Here is a 21,125-nt window from a genome sequence, read left to right as displayed (position 1 = left end):
AGCCATCCTGATGCTGTCTGCCTTTATTTTCATGATCAGAAAGAAGCACCAAGGATGATGGAAATAACTGGAAAACTTCCATATGTTTTATTAAGTATTGAAGACTTAAAATGTAATTGCTGTTTCATTTTCTGCTTGGAGAACATTACGGTGTCAGTGTGATCAGGGGTGGTTAAAGATTGAAATGCGGGGAATACAATCTCAATTTTTCACACATGCACTGACCATCTTTCTAGTGTCGGTAGATATCAAGGTGATGATGGTGGATATCACGCTGTGTATCTTGCAGTGGAGAAGCAGGACATTAATTACCATATTTAATCAGGCTTCTATAATGCGAATAAGAGCCTGATTTATAATGCGAATAAGAGCCTGATTTAAAATTCAGTGCTGCTGTGTGAGTTTCCCAGGGGATGCGGAAGATGGACATAAAACACAGATCGGAGTGTTGTCTCCATATAGTAAGTGCCTTTTTAGCTTTGCAGATTCTCAAAGAAGCCTTCAGCCAAACTTATCCCCCTTGATTGCTGGCATCAGTTCCCAAGGGTTGCCAGTTGTGGCCTTCTGCTCGCTAGCTTGTCCATCAGGTTCTGCTGTTAATATTTGCAAGACATTCAGCGTTCTTCAGTCTCAACCCCACCCTCTCCACCTATCTGTAAATATTGGGGCCCCTTGCAAAAACAGCTGTTAATATTGTGCAGGCTGGGAATCAGAGCAAGTGATCCCTGGCATGATGGCAAGTGGATAGGCATGGAGAGGTGGGGTAGGGTCTGGAGGGGGAAGGATTGGTGTGTTAGACAACTCGGCTGAGGGATCAGAATCTTGAAGTGGTGGGCTTGAAGTTACCTGTAAGAATTTATTTTTTAATTTTCTGAATGAGCCTCTTCTGGCACTGGTTCCATTCCTGGCAGGTTCGACCTGGTGAAGACACCACTACTCCTCCCTGCTCAACACTGGGTAAAATCACAGATCGAGCAATGAGATAATTGGAGTGTGAGCTGTATATTTAAAGAGGTATCCACTAGCTCCTAGTGTCTCTTTGGGCTGCAATTCAATCGGTCAGATCAGAGTCAGTGCAGACTCGATGGGCTGAATGGCTTACTTCTGTGCTGTAGGATTCTATGATTCTTGGGTGGTGAAGGAGTGGGTTAATCCTTCACTTTCTTTAAATTGCTCAGCCAAGCTTTTCTGCCTGGCAGAGGGAGTTAAAATGAAGACCCATGTTAATGCACAGTAAGATCAATGATTGCAAATGGTGACAATCGGCACTCACATTACCACTTTAGTTGTGTTTGTACTGGTGTATGAATGGGAAAGACTTGATTCACTTATATGAAGAGTCCGACATAATTCCTGCTGTAGCCCTGTATATTCCTGTAGGTAGGAGAAATCTGAAAATCACACAGACCAAAAAAAGCTTCCTGAATTATCCAAAAGAGCTTTTATTGGCAAAAGACCAGTGTTTAAATTTGCATCTTTTGAATGATCTGCAGTTGATTTTCTTTTAAGCTTTTTATTGTGCAAAGACGCAGTATTTTTTCCATTGCACAGAATTCTTTTCCCATGTGGAAGTTGAGCCTTTTATGGTTCAGTTCCAAATCTGTATCCAATCTGTCAATTCTGTATTGCACTAGACATGTGATTGGCTGTGTCCAGGCTTCCCAGACTCCAGATGGCTGGAGGCAGTCCCCAGCTCTTGCTGGTTGAACTGACAGAGCTGTCAGTTTGCAATGTTGGAGCCAGCCAATGGTTCAGGGGAAACTTGAATCTGCATTCACTTTTTTTTTGGCAAACCTTTCCCCATCTTTCCTTCCTGTCCTCCTGAAGGAATTGACTCCTGCTGGTTCCCCGGGCACAAGCCTCCTTCAGATACCTTGCACTGCAGGCTGAGATGGCAAGAGTTGGAGAGTAGATTTTTATGTTTTATGGATTTATTTAGACTGTTGCTGTGCATCATTACCATGGAAATTAGAAAGCAGGGTGACAGCAATTTCCTCCTGCACAATTTGGTAGGGTCCTGATTTATCCAACCTGTCTAAATATATGGAATATTAAGTGTAAATAATTTAAAACAATGCTTCCTTTGCAATTGTTGCACCACTCTAAGATTCATCAAACTAAACAATTTTATATATATATATATTAGTTTAACATACTTAGATTTTTGGACAGTTCAGAGATCGTGAACCAGATGTAATAGTTTTCATTCCGTAATAATCAGATTACATTGTGGACCTGAACCATGTTTTGTCTGCAGATCTGCATTTTCCCTGTGGCAGTCATGTTTTGTTGTGCGGTACCAAGTGGCTGCAGAAAGAGCTGTGATTTGCAAGAAAACACAATGGTGCTGCTTGTGATCGTTTTTCTTGTTTAGATTCCACTAATTTATTGCTCTCTCCACCTCCTGTGTTGAATATGTTGTTACACCGGGTCAATAGGAGTTTCTCCAGCTCCACTACTCCACAGGCCACACCATAAGTATAAATGTTCAATTCACTCAGCAAAATTCACTCACTTTCAACGTTGCTTGACTCAGAATAAAAGAGGCTTACCAGGCTTCTTTCAATAAATTCACAGTAATGATTTATTGTGAAACAAATCGTATTTATAAAAATAAATTGCAAAAACTGGTCAACATACAATTTGTAGAACCATGGAAAGGTTATGGTGCAGAAGGAGGGCATTCAGCCTCTGATCTTCAGGTAAGCGTTCTCCAAGATGGCCTTCACGACCCACGACAATGCAGAGTCGCTGAGCAGAAACTGATAGCCAAGTTCCGCACACATGAGGACAGCCTCAACCTGGATCTTGGGTTCATTTCACACTATCTGTAACCCCCACGACTTGCCTGGGCTTGCAAAATCTCACTAACTGTCCTGGCTGGAGACAATACACATCTCTTTAACCTGTGCTTAACCCTCTCTCCACTCGCATTGGCTGTACCTTTAAGTCTTGATTACCTGTAAAGACTCGCATTCCAACCATTATTTTGTAAATTGAGTTTGTGTCTTTATATGCCCTGTTTGTGAACTGAAATCCCACTCACCTGATGAAGGGGCAGCGCTCCGAAAGCTAGTGGCTTGTGCTACCAAATAAACCTGTTGGACTTTAACCTGGCGTTGTGAGACTTCTTACTGTGTTTACCCCAGTCTGATGCTGGCATTTCCACATCATTGATACAACTTGCCAGTGTGGCTTCCATCATTATTATTACATCATTATATAAGATTAACAGAAATGTTTTTTTAGGAAAGGAATCATTGTCCGTCAAGTAGATTGGATGCTGAACTTTGGCTTAGTTAGAATAGATTAGAATACCTACAGTGCAGAAGGAGGGCATTCAGCCCATTGAGCCCGCACCGACAACAATCCCACCCAGACCCTATCCCCATAATCCCACATATTTACCCTGCTAATCTCCTTGACATCCCCCTAACACTACAGAGCAATTTAGTATGGCCAATCAACCTAACGTGCACATCATCGTTGGAGTGTGGGAGTAAACTGGAGCACCTGCGTGAAACCCACAATACATGGGGAGAATGTGCAAACTCCACACAGACAGTCACCAAAGCTGGGAATTGAACCCGGGTCCCTGGCACTGTGAGGCAGCAATGCTTGCCACTGTGCCACCCCTTCGTTGATGTTGATTTTAGTTAGATGTGACTGATCAATAATTGAATTGAATCTTTTATGAGTCATTACGCTGCCAGATGAGCATTATCTCCCTTGTTTCAGATTTTGGGTTTTGTGCACATTTATTTTTGCTGTTTGTGGAAGACCAAAAAAGCGGAGTATTTTAATGGAACTGGAATTCTACATGGGCAATTTGCAGCACCTTCCTACTTGCCTGGAGGGTACAATGTGAATCTGTCACTGAACAGTTCACTGGGTCAATTGGAGACTAGACAGAGCAGAACAGTTTACAGTGAGAAAGTCATTGATGTAAAAGCAGACCAAGTCATTGCTGTGTATTGTGAAAAGATGTGCAAGCTTATTTGTGCTTATCTGAGCAATCATTGAGATATTCAACTCAGACCAATGTGATTGCATAATGTTCCATCAATGCAACAATTAGTGTTTCATGTGTCTTGGATTCTGAATCTTGAAATAAATTATGCCTGTTGCACTTCACTTAAACAGTCTGTTACATCTTTACCATATTGCAAAGTACCTTACTCAGGCTTGTGTAGTTGAAAGCTTCAGCTACCAGGTTGCACTAACCTTCCCTTTACTGAGAAAGCTCCCACAGCCAGAAAGCCTGCAGCCTAATATAAAAGTAAAATACTGCAGATAATGCAAATCTGAAATAAAAACAGAAAATGCTGAAAATGCTCAACATTTTAGTTTACGCTGCTGCCTCACAGTGCCAGGGACCTGGGTTCGATTCCGGCTTGGAATCGAGTCTGCACGTTTTACCTGTGTCTGTGTGGGTTTCCTCCGCGTGCTCCGGTTTCCTCCCACTGTCCGAAAGATGTGCTGGTTAGGCGCATTGGCCATGCTAAACTCTCCCTCAGTGTACCCGAACAGGCGCTGGAGTGTGACGGCTAGGGGATTTTCACAGTAACGTCATTGCAGTGTTAATGTAAGCCCACTTGTGACAGTAATAAATAAACTTTAAAAACTTTAAGGTTTATGCTGAGCGGGTGGGTAAGTGGAGCTGAGTCAACAAAAAGATCAGCCATGATCTTATTGAATGGCAGAGCATGCTCAATAGCCAAAGTACCTACTACTGCTCCTAGTACTTACGTTCTTTAGCTCCTTTCTTAAATAGGTGCATTATACTTGTAGTTTTCTGTTGTCAATGGAAGTGTGTCTGAATGAGAGTTTATTAGATTGTCATGGGTTAATTTTAAACTGCATTTCAAACAATTCCCTTTGCTTTCTATGGTGCCTGAGGACTGCATGTAGTGGGTACGGGGTGGGTAGCAATGGAAGATACTTGGGACATGATGATCTGAGGGGAAATGGAGTGGCTTGGGGCAGCATGGGTGACCTTAGTGGGCATGGGATGACATGGAAAGTGGGTGAAGATTAGGGGGCCTTTAGAAAAGGTTAAGAGTTGTGCTGCTTTCTCCAAGAACCGAGGCGGGCCTGCTAGCTGCCTGCCCTACCACAATCCATTGCAGTTTACAAAATGCACTGTGAATCTGACCCCTGTGTGAAATGGACAACAATCACAGGCAAAGCCACACATGGTCAGGTGTGCATTTCAGAAGGCAAAAAAGTGTGTTGGTTGCAGAAAGAGACCATTTGGTCCATCAAGTCTGCATCAACTCTCCGAAAGAGCATACCACCCAGGCCCTCCCCTCTGCCCTATCCCCACAACCCCACGCATTTACCAGGACTAATCAACCCAACCAACACATCCCTGGAAACCAAAGGGCAATTTAGCATAGCCTATCCCCCAACCCGCACATCTTTGGACTGTAAGAGGAAACTAGAGCACCCAGAGGAAACCCATGCAGACACTGGGAGAATGTGCAAACTCCACACTGACAGCCAAGCCGGAATTGAACCTGGATCCCTGATGCTGTGAGGCAGCGGTGCTAACCACTGTGCTGCCATGCCACCCTTTAGGGAAAATCAAACAAGTTTTGTCGTGCAGGTTTAGATTGGTTGCAAAGTGCTGCTGAGCTTCACAGTCACAGAGAGTGCAGGATTGTTTTGATTCTCTGTGAGAGATGGAAACCCAATTGAAGGGATTTAAATAGTGAGTTGTAGGGTGGATGCTGGAGGATGCTGGTGGATCTGGGAGATTATAACACTTTCAAGGACCTTGATGAGGAAGGAAAGACTCCGGGTGGAATGATGGCTCGTGAAGATAGAAAAGTCGCGGGTTAGATTTTTAAGACGGGACAGTAAAGATGGTAAATTTTATGGCAGTAATAGACTGGCTTGTGACATTATATGACTTGGCCCACATGATATCAATTTTTATAATTTGGAACGAATGTTGACAGTTTATATTCTCAGCAATGAGTCATTCCAGTCTTTAGTCTTTTTCATGATGATTATTGTGGTACAAGAGGTTTTACTAAGGAAAAATTTAAGTGCAGAATTGGGAACATCAGGAACATTTAGGAGTTGCGTTTATAGTTCATAGTAAAAGTATGACAGATCGAAACACTGAGCTGGATTTTAAAACGAAAACCAGCGAGGTGACCAAAATATGGTTGAAGGGATAATTTGTGCTGCATTTTGAAAGTGGGAGGGATATGGCACTGCAAAATGGATTTCAAAGGGTTTTTCCAGAATTCAGGGGTATGCTGAATGCAGGTTCTGCTGGGAGAAGCAGAGGGGGCCAAGGTCCTACAGGGTGAAGGTCCAGAACAAGGTTGCAAGAAATCATCGAGACCAACTCAGGAGCAGGGAATCCGCCCTAGAAAAGGCTTTGCTTCTAGTTGTAGGAAAGGCCAGCATCAGTACAGGACAATAGCCCGAGGCTTACCCAGGGCCTGCTCTTCCAGATGACGAAGAACTAGGCTCTGAGATAGAAGTTGAGGAAACAGGTGCCTCAAGCAAAACAAACCCTGAAGAATAACCCGCATCAGTGACACTTCAGCATTCCCTCTGAAAAAGAAGTCCCCCGGTTAGACGCATGCCTCCAGATCTGACGCCACCTCTGGCAGTCGTTAAACCGGTTGCCAAGCGGCAAAAAGAACTCCTTCCCAGCGGGGGTACAGGTGGACCTGGGAGTTTATGGTGGGTGGGAGGGGTGATGGGGGGTGGGGAGCGGTGGGGGGGGGGGGGGGTGCAGTGGGGGTGGTGGTCATGAAGGACACAGGACTTCATTAATAGATCTCCCCATGGAATATGAGTTTCATTATTGAGCAGACTGGTGACTGTTTTGAAGAACACCCTCGGTCTGTCCGCAAGCAGGACCCAGACCTTCCTGTCACTTGCCACTTCAACACACTGCCCTGCTTTCCTGTCCACATGTCCATCATTGATCTTTTGCAATGTTCTAGCAAACTCCAACTCAAACTGGAGGAGCAGCACCTCATCTTCCGATTGGGCACTTTATATTCTTTCGAACTGAATATCGAGTTCAACAACTTCAGAGCATGAACTCTCACCTCCACCTTCACCCCATTTATTTTATTTCATTTCTTTTCATCTCATTCAACAATTTTAATCACCTTTCATTCTTTTTTCCATTTTTCCACTGCTCCAATCTCGCTCTCCAGGGCAACTGCCACATTTCTCAAGTAATCCCTGAACAATCCTCACCTCTGTTCTGCCATTCACACATTCCAATCACTTAATGGACACTATTAGCAGCATTTTCTGTTTTTGTTTCAGATTCCAGCATCTGCAGTATTTTGCTGTTATGATAGAATGGGAGCCTTTGGGGCAAAGTTTCTGGCTATTTGTCTTGCTGGCATAGTGATGCAGAAAGTTTTGGCCCATTGACCAGGTTCTTAACAGGCAGTTGGACAGTACAGTAAAAGCAGGGGGCCACTCAGGATTCCCAGCTGGATTAGCCAATCTTTGTCGGACCTATGGGCGGCATGGTGGTGTCGTGGTTAGTACTGTTGCCTCTCAGTGCCAGGGACCAGGGTTCAATTCCAGTCTCAGGTCACTGTGTGGAGTTTGCACGTTCTCCCCATGACAGCGTGAGTTTGCTCCCAATATTCCGGTTTCCTTCCACACTCCAAAGAATTGCAGGTTAGGTTGACTGGCTATAGTAAATTGTCATAGCATCGACAACGGATGAATGGACACCGCTCGACAATCACTCGGCAGGAGTGTACCCTTCCTGTCGGGGAGCACTTCAGCAGTCAAGGACATTCAGCCTCTGATCTTCGGGTAAGCGTTCTCCAAGGCGGCCTTCACGACACACGACAACGCAGAATTGCTGAGCAGAAACTGATAGCCAAGTTCCGTACACATGAAGACGGCCTCAACGAGGATCTTGGGTTCATGTCACACTTTCTGTAACATCCACGACTTGCCTGGGCTTGCAAAATCTAACTATCTGTCCTGACTTGAGACAATTTACACCTCTAACCTGTGCTGAACCCTCTCTCCACTCGCATTGTCTGCACCTGTAAAGACCTGATTACTTGTTAAGACTCACATTCCAACTATTATCTTGTAAATTGAGTCTGTGCCTATATATGCCCTGTTTGTGAACCCAACTGTTCACTCACCTGATGAAGGAGCAACGCTCCGAAATCTCGTGTTACCAAATAAACCTGTTGGACTTTAACCTGGTGTTGTGAGACTTCTTACTGTGCTTACCCCAGTCCAACACTGGCATCTCCACATCGAGAGTGTAGTTGTAATGGAGGACTTCATTTATCCGAATGTAAACTGGGATAGGAATTGTTCAAACTGACAAGAGGGCCCAGAGTTACTGGAGTGTGTTCAAGATAATTTTCTACAGCAGTATGTTAAGTGTGAGAGCAGGCACTATTGTACTCTCAATTGAACCAGGGTTGATCCCCTGGCTTGATGGTCATGGTTCAGTAGGGCATATGCCAGGCCATGATTTGATTTTGATTTGATTTGATTTATTATTGTCACACGTATTAGCATACAGTGAAAAGGATTGTTTCTCGCGTGCAATACAGACAGAGCATACCATTCACAGAGAAGGAAACGAGAGATTGTAGAATGTAGTGTTACAGTCATAGCTAGGGTGTGGCGAAAGATCAACTTGGTGCAAGGTAGGTCCATTCAAAAGTCTGATGGCAGCAGCGAAGAAGCTGTTCTTGAGTCGGTTGCTATGTGACCTCAGACTTTTGTATCTTTTTCCTGACGGAAGAAGGTGGAAGAGAGAATGTCCGGGGTGCGTGGGTCCTTAATTATGCTGGATGCTTTGCCGAGGCAGTAGGAAGTGTAGACAGAATCAATGGATGGGAGGCTGGTTTGCGTGATGGATTGGGCTACTTTTATGACCTTTTGTAGTTTCTTGCGGTCTTGGGCAGAGCAGGAGCCATACCAAGAACGAATGCTTTCTATGGTGCATCTGTAAAAGTCGGTGAGAATTGTAGCTGACATGCCAATTTCCTTTGTCTTCTGAGAATGTAGAGGCGTTGGTGGGCTTTCTTAACTATAGTGTCAGCATGGGGGGATTAGGACAGGTTGTTGGTGATCTGGACACCTAAAAACTTGAAGCTCTCGACCTTTTCTACTTCATCCCCGTTGATGTAGACAGAGGCATGTTCTCCTCTACGTTTCCTGAAATCAGGGAGAGATTATTGTCGACGGACCAGTTCACCAGATTCTCTATCTCATTCCTGTACTCTGTCTTGTCATTGTTTGAGATCCGACCCACTACGGTAATATCGTCAGCAAACTTGAAAATCGAATTGGAGGAGAATTTGGCCAAACAGTCATAGGTGTTATAAGAAGTATAGTTGGGGGCCGAGAACACAGCTTTGTGGGGCACCGATGTTGAGGATGATCGTGCGGCAAGTGTTGTTGCCTCTCCTTACTGATTGCAGATTGTGCTGGAGTACAGTTCTGCTGCTGCTGATGGCCCACAGCGCCTCCTGGATGCCCAGTCTTGAGTTGTTAGATCTGTTTGAAATCTGTCCCATTTAGCACAGTGCTAGTGCCACACAACACAATGAAGATTGTTCTGTGTGAAAGCGGGCCTTTGTCTCCACAAGCACTGTATGGTGGTCACTCTCACTGATAGCCATGGACAGATTCAAGTGGTTCAAATAACTGTGGGTGAGCATTTAGAGGATAGTGGCCATTGTATTGTAAGGTTTTGGTTGGTTATGGAAGAGGATGAAGAACAACCCAGAGCAGGGATAATTAATTGGGGGAAAGACAACTTTAATGGTATGAGAATGTATCTGAGTCAAGTGAGTTGGAATCAAATGTTGTCAGAAAAGACAGTGGCTGAAAGATGGACCACCTTTAAAGAAAAAGTATTGCAGGCAATGCCAAAGTATATTCCCTTGGAAGGGAAAAGGTAGGACAAGTAAATCCAGAGCACCCTGGTTGACGAGAAAGGTAGTGGTGAAGATGAAAAGAAAGAAGTGCGCATACGACAGATGTCAGATTGTAAATATAATGGCGAATCAGGCTGGACTAGAACGACCAGAGGGAAAGTGAACAAACTAATAAGAAAAGCAAGGAAGGAGCATGAAAAGAGACTGGAAGCTAACCGAGAAAGGGAATCCCAAGATCTTGTACAAATGTATCATAAAAGAGTGATAAAAGAAAGAATAGGGCTGATTAGGGGTAAAAAATGGGGACTTGCATGTGGAGGCAGGAGACATAGCGAAGGTATTAAAAGTGTACTTTGCAGCTGTCTTTACAAGGGAAGAAGATGCTGTCCAGGCTGAGATGAAAGAGGAGATAACTGGTACACTCGACGAACTTACAATGGAGAAAGCAGTGGTGTTAGAAAGGTTATCTTTGCTTAAACTTGATCTGGCACCAATGAGCTGTAATCAAGGATACTGAGGAAGGTGAGAGTGGGAATTGCAGAGGCATGAGTAATAATCTTCCAGGCTTCCTTAGACACATGGGTGGTGCCAGAATTAACTAGAGAATTAAAAATGTTACACCCTGGTTCAAAGAAGGGTGCAAGGATAGTGATTAGCACTGCCACCTCACAATGTCAGGGACCAAGGTTCGTATCCAGCTTAGGGTGACTGTGTTTGCACATTTTCCCTGTGTCTGCGTGAGTTTCCTCCAGATGCTCTGTTTTCCTCCCGCAGTAAGAAGTCTCACAACACCAGGTTAAAGTCCAACAGGTTTATTTGGTAGCAAATACCATAAGCTTTCGGAGCAGAGCTCCTTCGTCAGATGGAGTGGATATCTGCTATATATTTGCTACCAAATAAACCTGTTGGACTTTAACCTGGTGTTGTGAGACGGCATCTCCACATCATTCCTCCCGCAGTCCATAGATGAGCAGGTTAGGTTGATTAGCCCTTCAGTATCCAAAGATGTGTAGTTTAGGGGGATTAACAGGGTAAATATGTGACATTATGGGGATAGGGCTGAGGGTGTGCCTGGGTATGGTGTTCTATTGGAAAGTCTGTGCAAACTCAATGGGCCAAATGATAGCCTTCTGCACTGTAGGGATTCTATGATAAAGTCGGCAACTTTACTTGGCTACAGACTTGTCAGTTTGACTTCATAATAATAAGTTCATAATAATTGGCAAAAAAGCAAAAGTGACGTGTGAAACATAATTCATCCAGAGCGAGTCTGGAATGAATTTCCTGTGAGGGTGGTGGGGGCAGCTTCAATCGAAGTATTCAAAGGGGAATTGGATTGTTGTTTGAAAAGAAAGAATGGGCAAGATCGCTGGGATAAGGCAGGGGACTGGGTAGAACTCCCTTTCAGAGAGCCAGTGCAGAATCTATAAGATCCTGCACTGTAAAGATTCTGCGATTCTTCCAACTCCTGCTGCTGGAGCTAATGCTCTTTTTCACTTCCAATAGAGTTTAATTTATTAGAAAAGATCATTTAGTAGAAAAATGAGAGCTGGCCTGGAGGCAATTTAATGCCAATAATCTCCGATTCCCTCACCAGTGAGTGCTTGAGTACTTGGCTTCATTACGTGCCAAAACTGCCACTGGTGTGATTAAAATCTGCCTGTTTCAGTCCTCTCATGCTTTGTACCTCCCAAACCAAACCAAAACTATAATGATCAAAATTTTGGTTGTTTCCGCAGTGTGATGATTCTAATCATCAATAATCTTAATAAAGATGATAGATAATGTAAAATTTGCTTTTTGACCTCATTAAACTTATTTATCCTGCATGATACTTTGCCTGATCACTGATGTTACAGAATATTTTTTTAAATTTACTTTGTCATACCTGATGTACTAAATTCTGTGCCATTTTAGCTGTCATACACATGCATTATGGGGATAGGGCAGAGGGTGTGCCTGGGTATGACCATTGCCACTTTTAATCTTTAATCAAAACCATCTATTTGTGTCACGTATTAGTTTCTTAAGGTGCCAAATGTGTAGCCAAGTAGTTATTCTGCTGTTTGCAATTCCTTCATGGCAAGTAGTGAAGTTATTTACTGCTTCCAAAACACCATCTAAAGATCTAATTATTCTTTTTTTCTCTCCCAGACTATGTTGTATAATATTTCTAGTGAAATATACAAGTTAAAAAAAGATTGCTGAGATCTTAGAGAAACAATTGGGTGTTTTGTTAGCCTGAATTGCTGAGCTTGTACTCCTTGGTCTCCTGGCATGACATTGTGAAGGATTAGGGCTTCGATTCAAGGGAAATGCTTCACTGGTTGCAATTAAAATCCTTGTCAGGGAGGGTTGTGGCCAACTCCCGACATGCCCTTAAACAGATGAGAATGCAGCAGCATCTTTTCTGTTTCTCATGACTGTCCAACGACTGCTTCCATCTACCACCCCCCATCCATCCACCCACCCAGCCTTCAATATTTCTGATGTTGCTGAGCTGCTCTAACACTGCTGCAAGAACATTTTCAGAAGCAGTAGCTTCTGATCCAGCAGTCAGTTGGGCTTTTTCTTGTGTGTTTGTGTGTGTGCTGTGTCGTGTGCATGTAAATGAGAGAGGACTAAATCAGGCCACATTACCATGCAGTCTTTTAAGACTACAAATTATGCAGGTCAGTGTATCAGCTGGTAAGATTATTAGGACATGCAATTTCAGAATTAGAAAGACCAGTTAGAATATTAATAATGTTTAAAAAAGAACCATCTTGGGGTATGATGATGAATTGCATTTTTAGACTGTAACTGACTGATGCAATTTATTTTTCAGAATACAGTTGATTTTTCAAATTAAAAAACGTGACAGATCTGCTTGAAAGGTATGTTTTTCAACCCTTTCTGTACAGCATTAATGGAAAGCAATTGCGATATCATTCACTACCATTTATAAATGAAGTATTATTTATTTAGTTGTTCATTTTACAACAGTTTGTATTTAGTGGTGAATATGCCTGTGATTGCATTTTCAAATCTGGAAGACTCTTTATTTAGAGAGAAGTGAATCTAATCCTCATTATATTATTTTGTCAGTTTCACGCTGCTAATAGTGACAGAGTGAATATTGTGACAATGGACATGGGACACAGCATGGTTAACTGGGTATTGTGTGCTGATTACAAAGTTGTTTCCTTTTTCTGCCATTTAGGTATTTCAAATGTCTTATCAAACCATAATATTATAATTCAATTAAAATTTTGGATTGTAATATGAGTGTTTTAAATTTGTTTTATGTAATTTTTGTCTAAGTGAATTACTAGAACATTAAGCTAACTTATATTAAATTGCCTGCATCAGAAGGGCCTTGTTTTCTCTAATTGCAAAATATTTGACTTCACATTACTTTCCATTGATCAGTTGAAGCCTCTGCTTCTTGATGGGAATGTTTTCCTATGTAATTGGTATAAAAGCTTTGCTCATTTGTGCCAAATTCTGAGGGTTGGGAATCTTTCTCTTCTTGGCCCACTTTCCCTCAAGTTTTTGTATGTCTTTTGACCTCTTTCCCTTCACGCAGTCCATTTTCAAGGTGTCCTACTAAATGTAGCTGGGCCTCTCTTATGGTACATGTTCAGGTGAGAACCAAATTGAGATCAGTTATGATGATCTTTTAATCAGACACTGTCATCAGTGGCAGGCTACACTTGTATTTGGAAAATGACCATATTGGCAAGCTAAAAAGGATTGTTTGAAACTGTTACCGTTGAGTGAATCAGCATTTTTGGGAGAAGAGTGTACAATAGTGGGGAGGGGTAAATTGAATTTTGTACTGATGGATTTAACTGCATGTAATAAACTACCTAGAAATTATTGTTAGTATTGCCCAGACAGTTCTAGAACCAACGGACGCAATTCCATCGTTAGGGGCATGCAAATGGGACTCAGATGAGGAGAAATTTTTTCACTGAGGGTGGTGAATCATTGGAATTCTCTGTCCCAGAGGGCTGTGGAGCAGTGATGGGCAGTAGGCTAGTGAGTGGGCTGCATGAGTGGCCCTCCTTCATCAAGGTGGGTTGCAAGATTGAAATCAGACTTATTATGATCCTTGAAAAAGATTGAATACATTTAATACTGGCCAAATATTTCATAACCATTTATAAAAAATGCATAATCATTCATATATTAATAGAACTGTCATCAACCTCAAATGGTAAAAACAAAATAGATATTTATGCATTGATTGGATGCAAAGGGAGCACACAGCTCTCACAATCAATGTTGTGTGCGATCAGCCTGCACCTCAGTTTACTTGCCCTTGCTTTATGTGCATATCACTTCAGTCATACCAGTAGGAAAAAAAACGAAGTGGCTGGAAATCAGCAGAATGTGGCAACACTGCGTGGGCAATGGTCAGCAAAATGTCTCGTGGGCCATGCTCAGAAACCAGATGGGCCACATGTGGCCCCCGAGCTGCAGGTTGCCCACCACTGCTGTTGAAGATACGCCATTGAGTATGTTCAAGACTGAGATCGATAGATTTCTACATAATAGAAACATCGGGGGTAGTACAGGAAAATGGTGTTGAAGTAGAAGATCAGCCATTGGGGCAGCACGGTGGCACAGTGGTTAGCACTGCTACCTCACAGCGCCAGGGACCCGGGTTTGATTCCCAGCTTGGGTCACAGTCTGTGTGGAGTTCGCACATTCTCCCCGTGTCTGCGTGGGTTTCCTCCAGGTGCTCCGGTTTCCTCCCACAGTCCAAAGATGTGCGAGTTAGGTGGATTGACCATGCTAAATTGCCCCTTAGTGTCAGGGAGACTAGCTAGGGTAAATGCATGGGGTTAGAGCCTGGGTGAGATTGTGGTCAGTGCAGACTCGAAGGGCCGAATGGCCTCCTTCTGCACTGTAGGATTCTATAATTCTATGATCTCACTGAATGGCAGAGCATGCTCGCTAGGTTGAATGGACTATTCTTGCTCCTATTTCTTATGTTCTTCTGTACAATCTTTAAAACAGAAAATAGAAGAATTTTTTGTGAATCTATCTTGGTTGCATTAAAATAGTGGGCAAACATGTTAAGAATTAATTCATTAATATTGACAGTCTAATTTTTAAGCATCAAAGTTGATCCAGTCAGCACCTTTACCAGAAATGTTGTCACGTTCATGATGATCTCATAACAAATCTAACGCATGTAGTAGTGTATCCTAATTTCTCTTCTGAAAGGTCTGGCTCCTGTTGTGTGCCTATCTCAGATCAGTACCCGTACCTGGGGTTGGCGAGTACAGGGCTCTCCTTCCCCCTGATGCCACACACCAGTGTCTACCTGGGCAGGACTGTGCTGTGGTACTCATGTAGCCACTGCAAAAAATGTTCGAAATTCAACCAGGGTTAGAGTGTGAGGTGAGGGTGGATGGGGAGGTTCCCTGATGAAGACAAAGGGGGACAATTTGGAAGGAGGGCTGCGCAAGGAGCAGGGAGAAGAGTGAGGGCTCAGACAGAGGAGGCAAGGAGGTGGACGAAGAAGATGGACAATGGAAGGCAGGGAGAAGAAATGAAACTGCTGGAGGGAAGCTGGACTCCAACATAGCTGCATGATAATAAGGAAGGGGATGCACAAAGACTCGAAGCAGTGGGTAGACGTCCAAGTGGGGCATGGGCCTCACAGGTGATGGGCCTGAGGGGAGGGTAACTGAATCCAGGAACATTCTTCTTCTTGAACCTTTTTTCTCTAAGTTTCTGACATCCTGCACAGTCTGCTGATGGTGATGATGCTGCACAAAATGTGGTAACAGCATGAAAACGGAAATTATGACATCATTTGGTGAAACAGGCTGCTGCCATCAGACTTTTGAATGGATCTACCTCGCACTAAGTTGATCTTTCTCTACACCCTAGCTATGACTGTAACACTACATTCTGCATTCTCTCCTTCTCTATGAATGGTATACTTTGTATAGCATGCAAGAAACAATATTTTTCACTGGATACTAATACATGTGACAAATCAAATCAAGCTTTAATACTAAATAAAGTTAAGTGGGTGACTTAAAGCAAGGTCACACTGCATTCCCCCATGAGGGGAAACATAGTCTCAAGGTCCCTCAAATTCCTATTTTTGCTGAAAAAAGAGACAAGTTGGTGAAGCTTTTCATCTTGCACTCATCAGGACAAATACAAAAATGCCAAATTTCATACGATCACACAAATTTACACAATAGGAGAAAAGGGTGCTGATTGGTTGGCAAGTCAATTCTGGCCAAGGCACTGCCATGGAGAAAGCAATGGAGAAACCATAACCATCCCAAGTTCCTGGATAATTCAAAGAAGGTGCAGAAAACTGGTCCCTGTCAGTAAATGCCTGTCATTTCTAGCAAGCATCAATGAGTCACATAGCAAGCTTGATTGATTATCTTAAATTGGTTGTTAGTGTAGCTGCGAGCACACTCAGGATTATTTGACAAGTACTGCTGAATCAAAGAATCACATCTAACAGTATACAGCATTGTAGCTCGAGATACTCTCTAAACTGTCTTTCAGTGTGCACCAAATTATCAACATTTGCATTCTGTTCTCTATCCATTGAAGATAATGGCTACTTCTGCACACTTTCTCGATCCACATCTAAATTCCAGCTGCTGATCCAGGTTCCTGCTTCCAGCAGTTTGTGTCTGCTCAGCCACTGACAAGCACTTTCTGTTAAGTGCCAACTAATCTTTTACAGATTTTCAAGCTTTCATTTCATTTCACAAAGTTAAATTAATAACTGATAAGTTACGCTAAATTTCAGTTAGATGCTCCCAACCTCGTACCTATAGTGGAGAGTTCCACTTGCACCAAGTTCCTAACTTTTGCATTCTGTTTATGATGCATTCTGTTCTGTAAATGGTTTTCAATGGTTTAATTCATCAAAGGAATATATTATACAAGAAAATATTTACGCTGATTTTTTTTTCTCAACACAAATGATAAACCATTTTGGCATTTGTTTAAAATTCCAGAAATGAGTACTTTAGTGGTATTATGGTAATTTATTTTGCTGATGAAAATTAAGAATCCTAAACAAAAACTGTGGATATCTTCTACAGCTAAGCAATAATGGATTTATTTTACTTCTCTCAAATCCACATGAAAGTTGGAACCAAATGCTGAGGAAAATTATTTATCTAGACCCATCAGAGTTAACTAATCTGTTGACCACTCATGGCATCATTGGGATGACTTTACCATGCCCATCTATGAAGATTGAGTCTGTTTTGATGAGAAATACGGCAATCAGATATATTGGCAATATTATAATCAGTGGGATTCTTCCTATTCATAGAATCCCTATAGTGCAGAAGGAGGCCATTTGGCCCATCGAGCCTGCACCGACAACAGTCCCATCCAGGCCTTATCCCCATAATTCCATGTATTTACCCTGCTAGTCCCCCTGACACGAAGGGGCAATTTAGCATAGCCAGTCAACCTAATTCACACATCTTTGGATTGTGGAGGAAACTCACACAGACACGGGGAGAACGTGCAAACTCCGCACAGACTGTCACCCGAGGTCAGAATTGAACCTGGGTCCCTGGCACTGTGAGGCAGCAGTGCTAACCACTGTGCCACCGTGTCGCCCTGGTAGTTCATCGGAACTTCACTCATGGCTGATGTACTACATCCCCTTCATTCAGCTATATAAACTCCCTGGAGTTCATCCAGGAAACAAACAAGAGAATTACTGAATAGATTGCCTTCCTGTCCAAGAGTCCTTGCTTCTTACTTCGAATTCTTGAAGTTGTATTGTGTTTTGATGACATTCGGCTGCACATAAATGTTGGGCAACTGCAACCACCGCCTCTGTCACAAAGTCAAATCCAAGTAGTCAAAGACACATCTATCATTCAATCCTAAAATCTTTATGGCCTACTTTTAACAGAAAGTTAATCTTGTATATCTGTGTATCAGTATATTAGGATATTGGAGTTTATAGAATATATTCAGAACAGTTTCTTACAACAACACGTTCTGGGGCCAACCAGAGTGCAACTCTACTAGACCTGTTATAGTACAATGAGATAGGATTAATTGATAACCCCATAGTGAAGTCGACTCTAGGCAGCAGTGATCATAATATGACTGAATTTTATATTCAGTTTCAAGAGGAGAAAAGTGCGTCAAAGATATCTGACAAGGTATCTAGAGGGGATGGGTGTGCAGGCAGTGCTATGTTCCTCTTGCACTATGTTTGAGGTGAGGGACGACGATAGTGTCCCTGCTGATTACATCTGTGGGAAGTGCACCCATCTGCAGCTCCTCCAAAACCGTGTTAGGGAACTGGAGCTGGAGTTGGATGAACTTAGGATCATTAGGGACGCAGAGGTGGCCACAGACAGAAGCTTTAGGAATACAGTTACTCAGAGGAATGAAAACAGATGGGTGACGGTGAGAGGGGCTGGGAGGAAGCAGTCAGTGCAGGGATCCCCGATCGTCGTTCCCCTTAGCAACAAGTATTCCGCTTTGGATACGGTTGAGGGGGAATGACATACCAGTGGTGAGCCGCAGTGAGAGGATCTCCAGCACTGTGTCCGTCTCTGTGGCTCGGGAGGGTAAGGGGCAGAGCGGGAGGGCAATAGTTATTGGGGACTCGTTAGTTAGAGGGATAGATAGGAGGTTCTGTGGCAGCAAAAGAGACTCACGGATGGTAAGTTGCCTACTGGATGCCAAGGTCCGTGACGTCTCAGACCGTGTTTTCCGGATTCTGAAGGGGGAGGGGAAACAGTCACAAGTCATGGTACACATTGGTACCAATGACATAGGTAAGAGAAGGGACGGGGATTTAAAGCAGGAATTTCTGGAGCTGGGCTGGAAGCTGAGAGCCAAGACAAAACATGTGGTCATCTCTGGTACGTTGCCGGTGCCACGTGATAGCGAGTTGAGGAACAGGGAGAGAGTGCAGTTAAACATGTGGTTGCAGGGATGGTGTAGGAGGGAGGGTTTCAGATACGTGGATAATTGGAACACATTCTGGGGAAGGTGGGACCTGTACAAACAGGACGGGGTGCACCTGAACCAGAGGGGCACCAATATCCTAGGAGGGAAATTTGTTACGGCTCTTCAGGGGGGTTTAAACTAATTTGTCAGGGGAGTGGGAAAAGGAGTTGTAGTCCAGAAGTCAGTGAGGGTGGTGAGGTATTGGGAAAGGTATCAGGGTCAAGGGTGGGTACCGGTAGACAGGAAGGTGGGTTGAAGTGTGTCTACTTCAATGCAAGGAGCATCCGGAACAAGGTAGATGAACTTGGGGCGTGGATTGGTACTTGGGACTACGATGTTGTGGCCATTACGGAGACGTGGGTAGAACAAGGACAGGAATAGTTGTTGGACGTTCCGGGGTATAGATGTTTCACTAAGTGTAGGGAAGCTGGTAAAAGAGGTGGAGGAGTGGCATTGTTAATCAAGGATAGTTTAACAGCTGCGGAAAGGCACTTCGAGGGGGATCTGCATACTGAGGTAATATGGGCTGAAGTTAGAAATAGGAAAGGAGCGGTCACGTTGTTAGGAGTTTACTATAGGCCCCCAAATAGTAATAGAGATGTGGAGGAAGAAATTGCTAAGCAGATTATGGATATGTGTGGGGGTCACAGAGCAGTTGTCATGGGGGACTTTAACTTTCCAAATATTGATTGGAACCTTTGTAGGTCAAATAGTTCGGATGGGGCAGTTTTTGTGCAATGTGTGCAGGAGGGTTTCCTGACACAATATATGGGTAGGCCGACAAGAGGTGAGGCCACATTGGATTTGGTACTGGGAAATGAACCGCGCCAAGTGTTAGATTTGTTTGTGGGAGAGCACTTTGGAGATAGTGACCACAATTCGGTGTCTTTTGTTATTGCAATGGAGAGGGATAGGGCCGTACGGCAGGGCAAGGTTTATAATTGGGGGAGAGGTAATTATGATGCGATTAGGCAAGAATTAGGGGCATAAGTTGGGATCAGAAACTGTCAGAGAAAGGAACTAATGAAAAGTGGAACTTTTTCAAGGAACAAATACTGGGTGTCCTTGATAGGTATGTCCCTGTCAGGCAGGGAGGAAATGGCCGAGTGAGGGAACCATGGTTCACGAAAGAGGTGGAATGTCTTGTGAAAAGGAAGAGGGAAGCTTATGTCGGGATGAGGAAACAAGGTTCAGATGGCTCAATTGAGGGTTACAAGTTAGCAAGGAATGAGCTGAAAAAGGGGCTTAGGAGAGCAAGGAGGGGACACGAGAAGTCCTTGGCGGGTTGAATCAAGGAAAACCCCAAAGCTTTTTACTCTTAGGTGAGGAATAAAAGAATGACCAGGGTGAGGTTAGGGCCGGTCAAGGACACTAATGGGAACTTGTGTATGGAGTCAGTAGAGATAGGCGAGGTGATGAATGAATACTTTTCTTCAGTGTTCACCAAGGAGAGGGGCCATGTTTTTGAGGAAGAGAAGGTGTTACAGGCTAATAGGTTGGAGGAAATAGATGTTCGGAGGGAGGATGTCCTGGCAGTTTTGAATAAACTGAAGGTCGATAAGTCCCCTGGGCCTGATGAAATATATTCTAGGATTCTTTGGGAGGCAAGGGATGAGATTGCAGAGCCTTTGGCTTTGATCTTTGGGTCCTTGCTGTCCACGGGGATAGTGCCAGAGGACTGGAGAATGGCGAATGTTGTTCCTCTGTTTAAGAAAGGGAATAGAAATGACCCTGGTAATTATAGACCGGTTAGTCTTACTTCGGTGGTTGGTAAATTGATGGAGAAGGTCCTTAGAGATGGGATTTACGACCATTTAGAAAGATGCGGATTAATCCGGGACAGTCAGCACGGATTCGTGAAGGGCAAGTCGTGCCTCACAAATTTGATAGAATTTTTTGAGGAGGTAACTAAGTGTGTTGATGAAGGTAGGGCAGTTGATGTCATATACATGGATTTTAGTAAGGCGTTTGATAAGGTCCCCCATGGTCGGCTTATGATGAAAGTGAGGAGGTGTGGGATAGAGGGAAAGTTGGCCGATTGGATAGGTAACTGGCTGTCTGATCGAAGACAGAGGGTGGTGGTGGATGGAAAATTTTCGGATTGGAGGCAGGTTGCTAGCGGAGTGCCACAAGGATCAGTGCTTGGTCCTCTGCTCTTTGTGATTTTTATTAATGACTTAGAGGAGGGGGCTGAAGGGTGGATCAGTAAATTTGCTGATGACACCAAGATTGGTGGAGTAGTGG

The 21,125-nt window shown here is 43.5% G+C and overlaps 1 protein-coding gene across 1 annotated transcript in view; it reads left to right on the top strand.

Annotated features, from left to right (window-relative positions):
• Window positions 1–21,125, top strand: part of LOC144503408 (microtubule-associated protein 2-like) — a 358,193-nt gene that overhangs the window by 121,638 nt on the left and 215,430 nt on the right. Inside the window, exon 3 of the mRNA XM_078227719.1 lies at window positions 12,742–12,790. The gene's annotated coding sequence lies outside the window, so the exon portion shown is untranslated. The remainder of the gene's footprint in view (window positions 1–12,741; window positions 12,791–21,125) is intronic.

This window comes from Mustelus asterias, chromosome 14, assembly GCF_964213995.1.
Source record: "Mustelus asterias chromosome 14, sMusAst1.hap1.1, whole genome shotgun sequence".
Taxonomy (NCBI): domain Eukaryota; kingdom Metazoa; phylum Chordata; class Chondrichthyes; order Carcharhiniformes; family Triakidae; genus Mustelus; species Mustelus asterias.
This window is presented reverse-complemented; position numbering and strand designations above follow the sequence as displayed.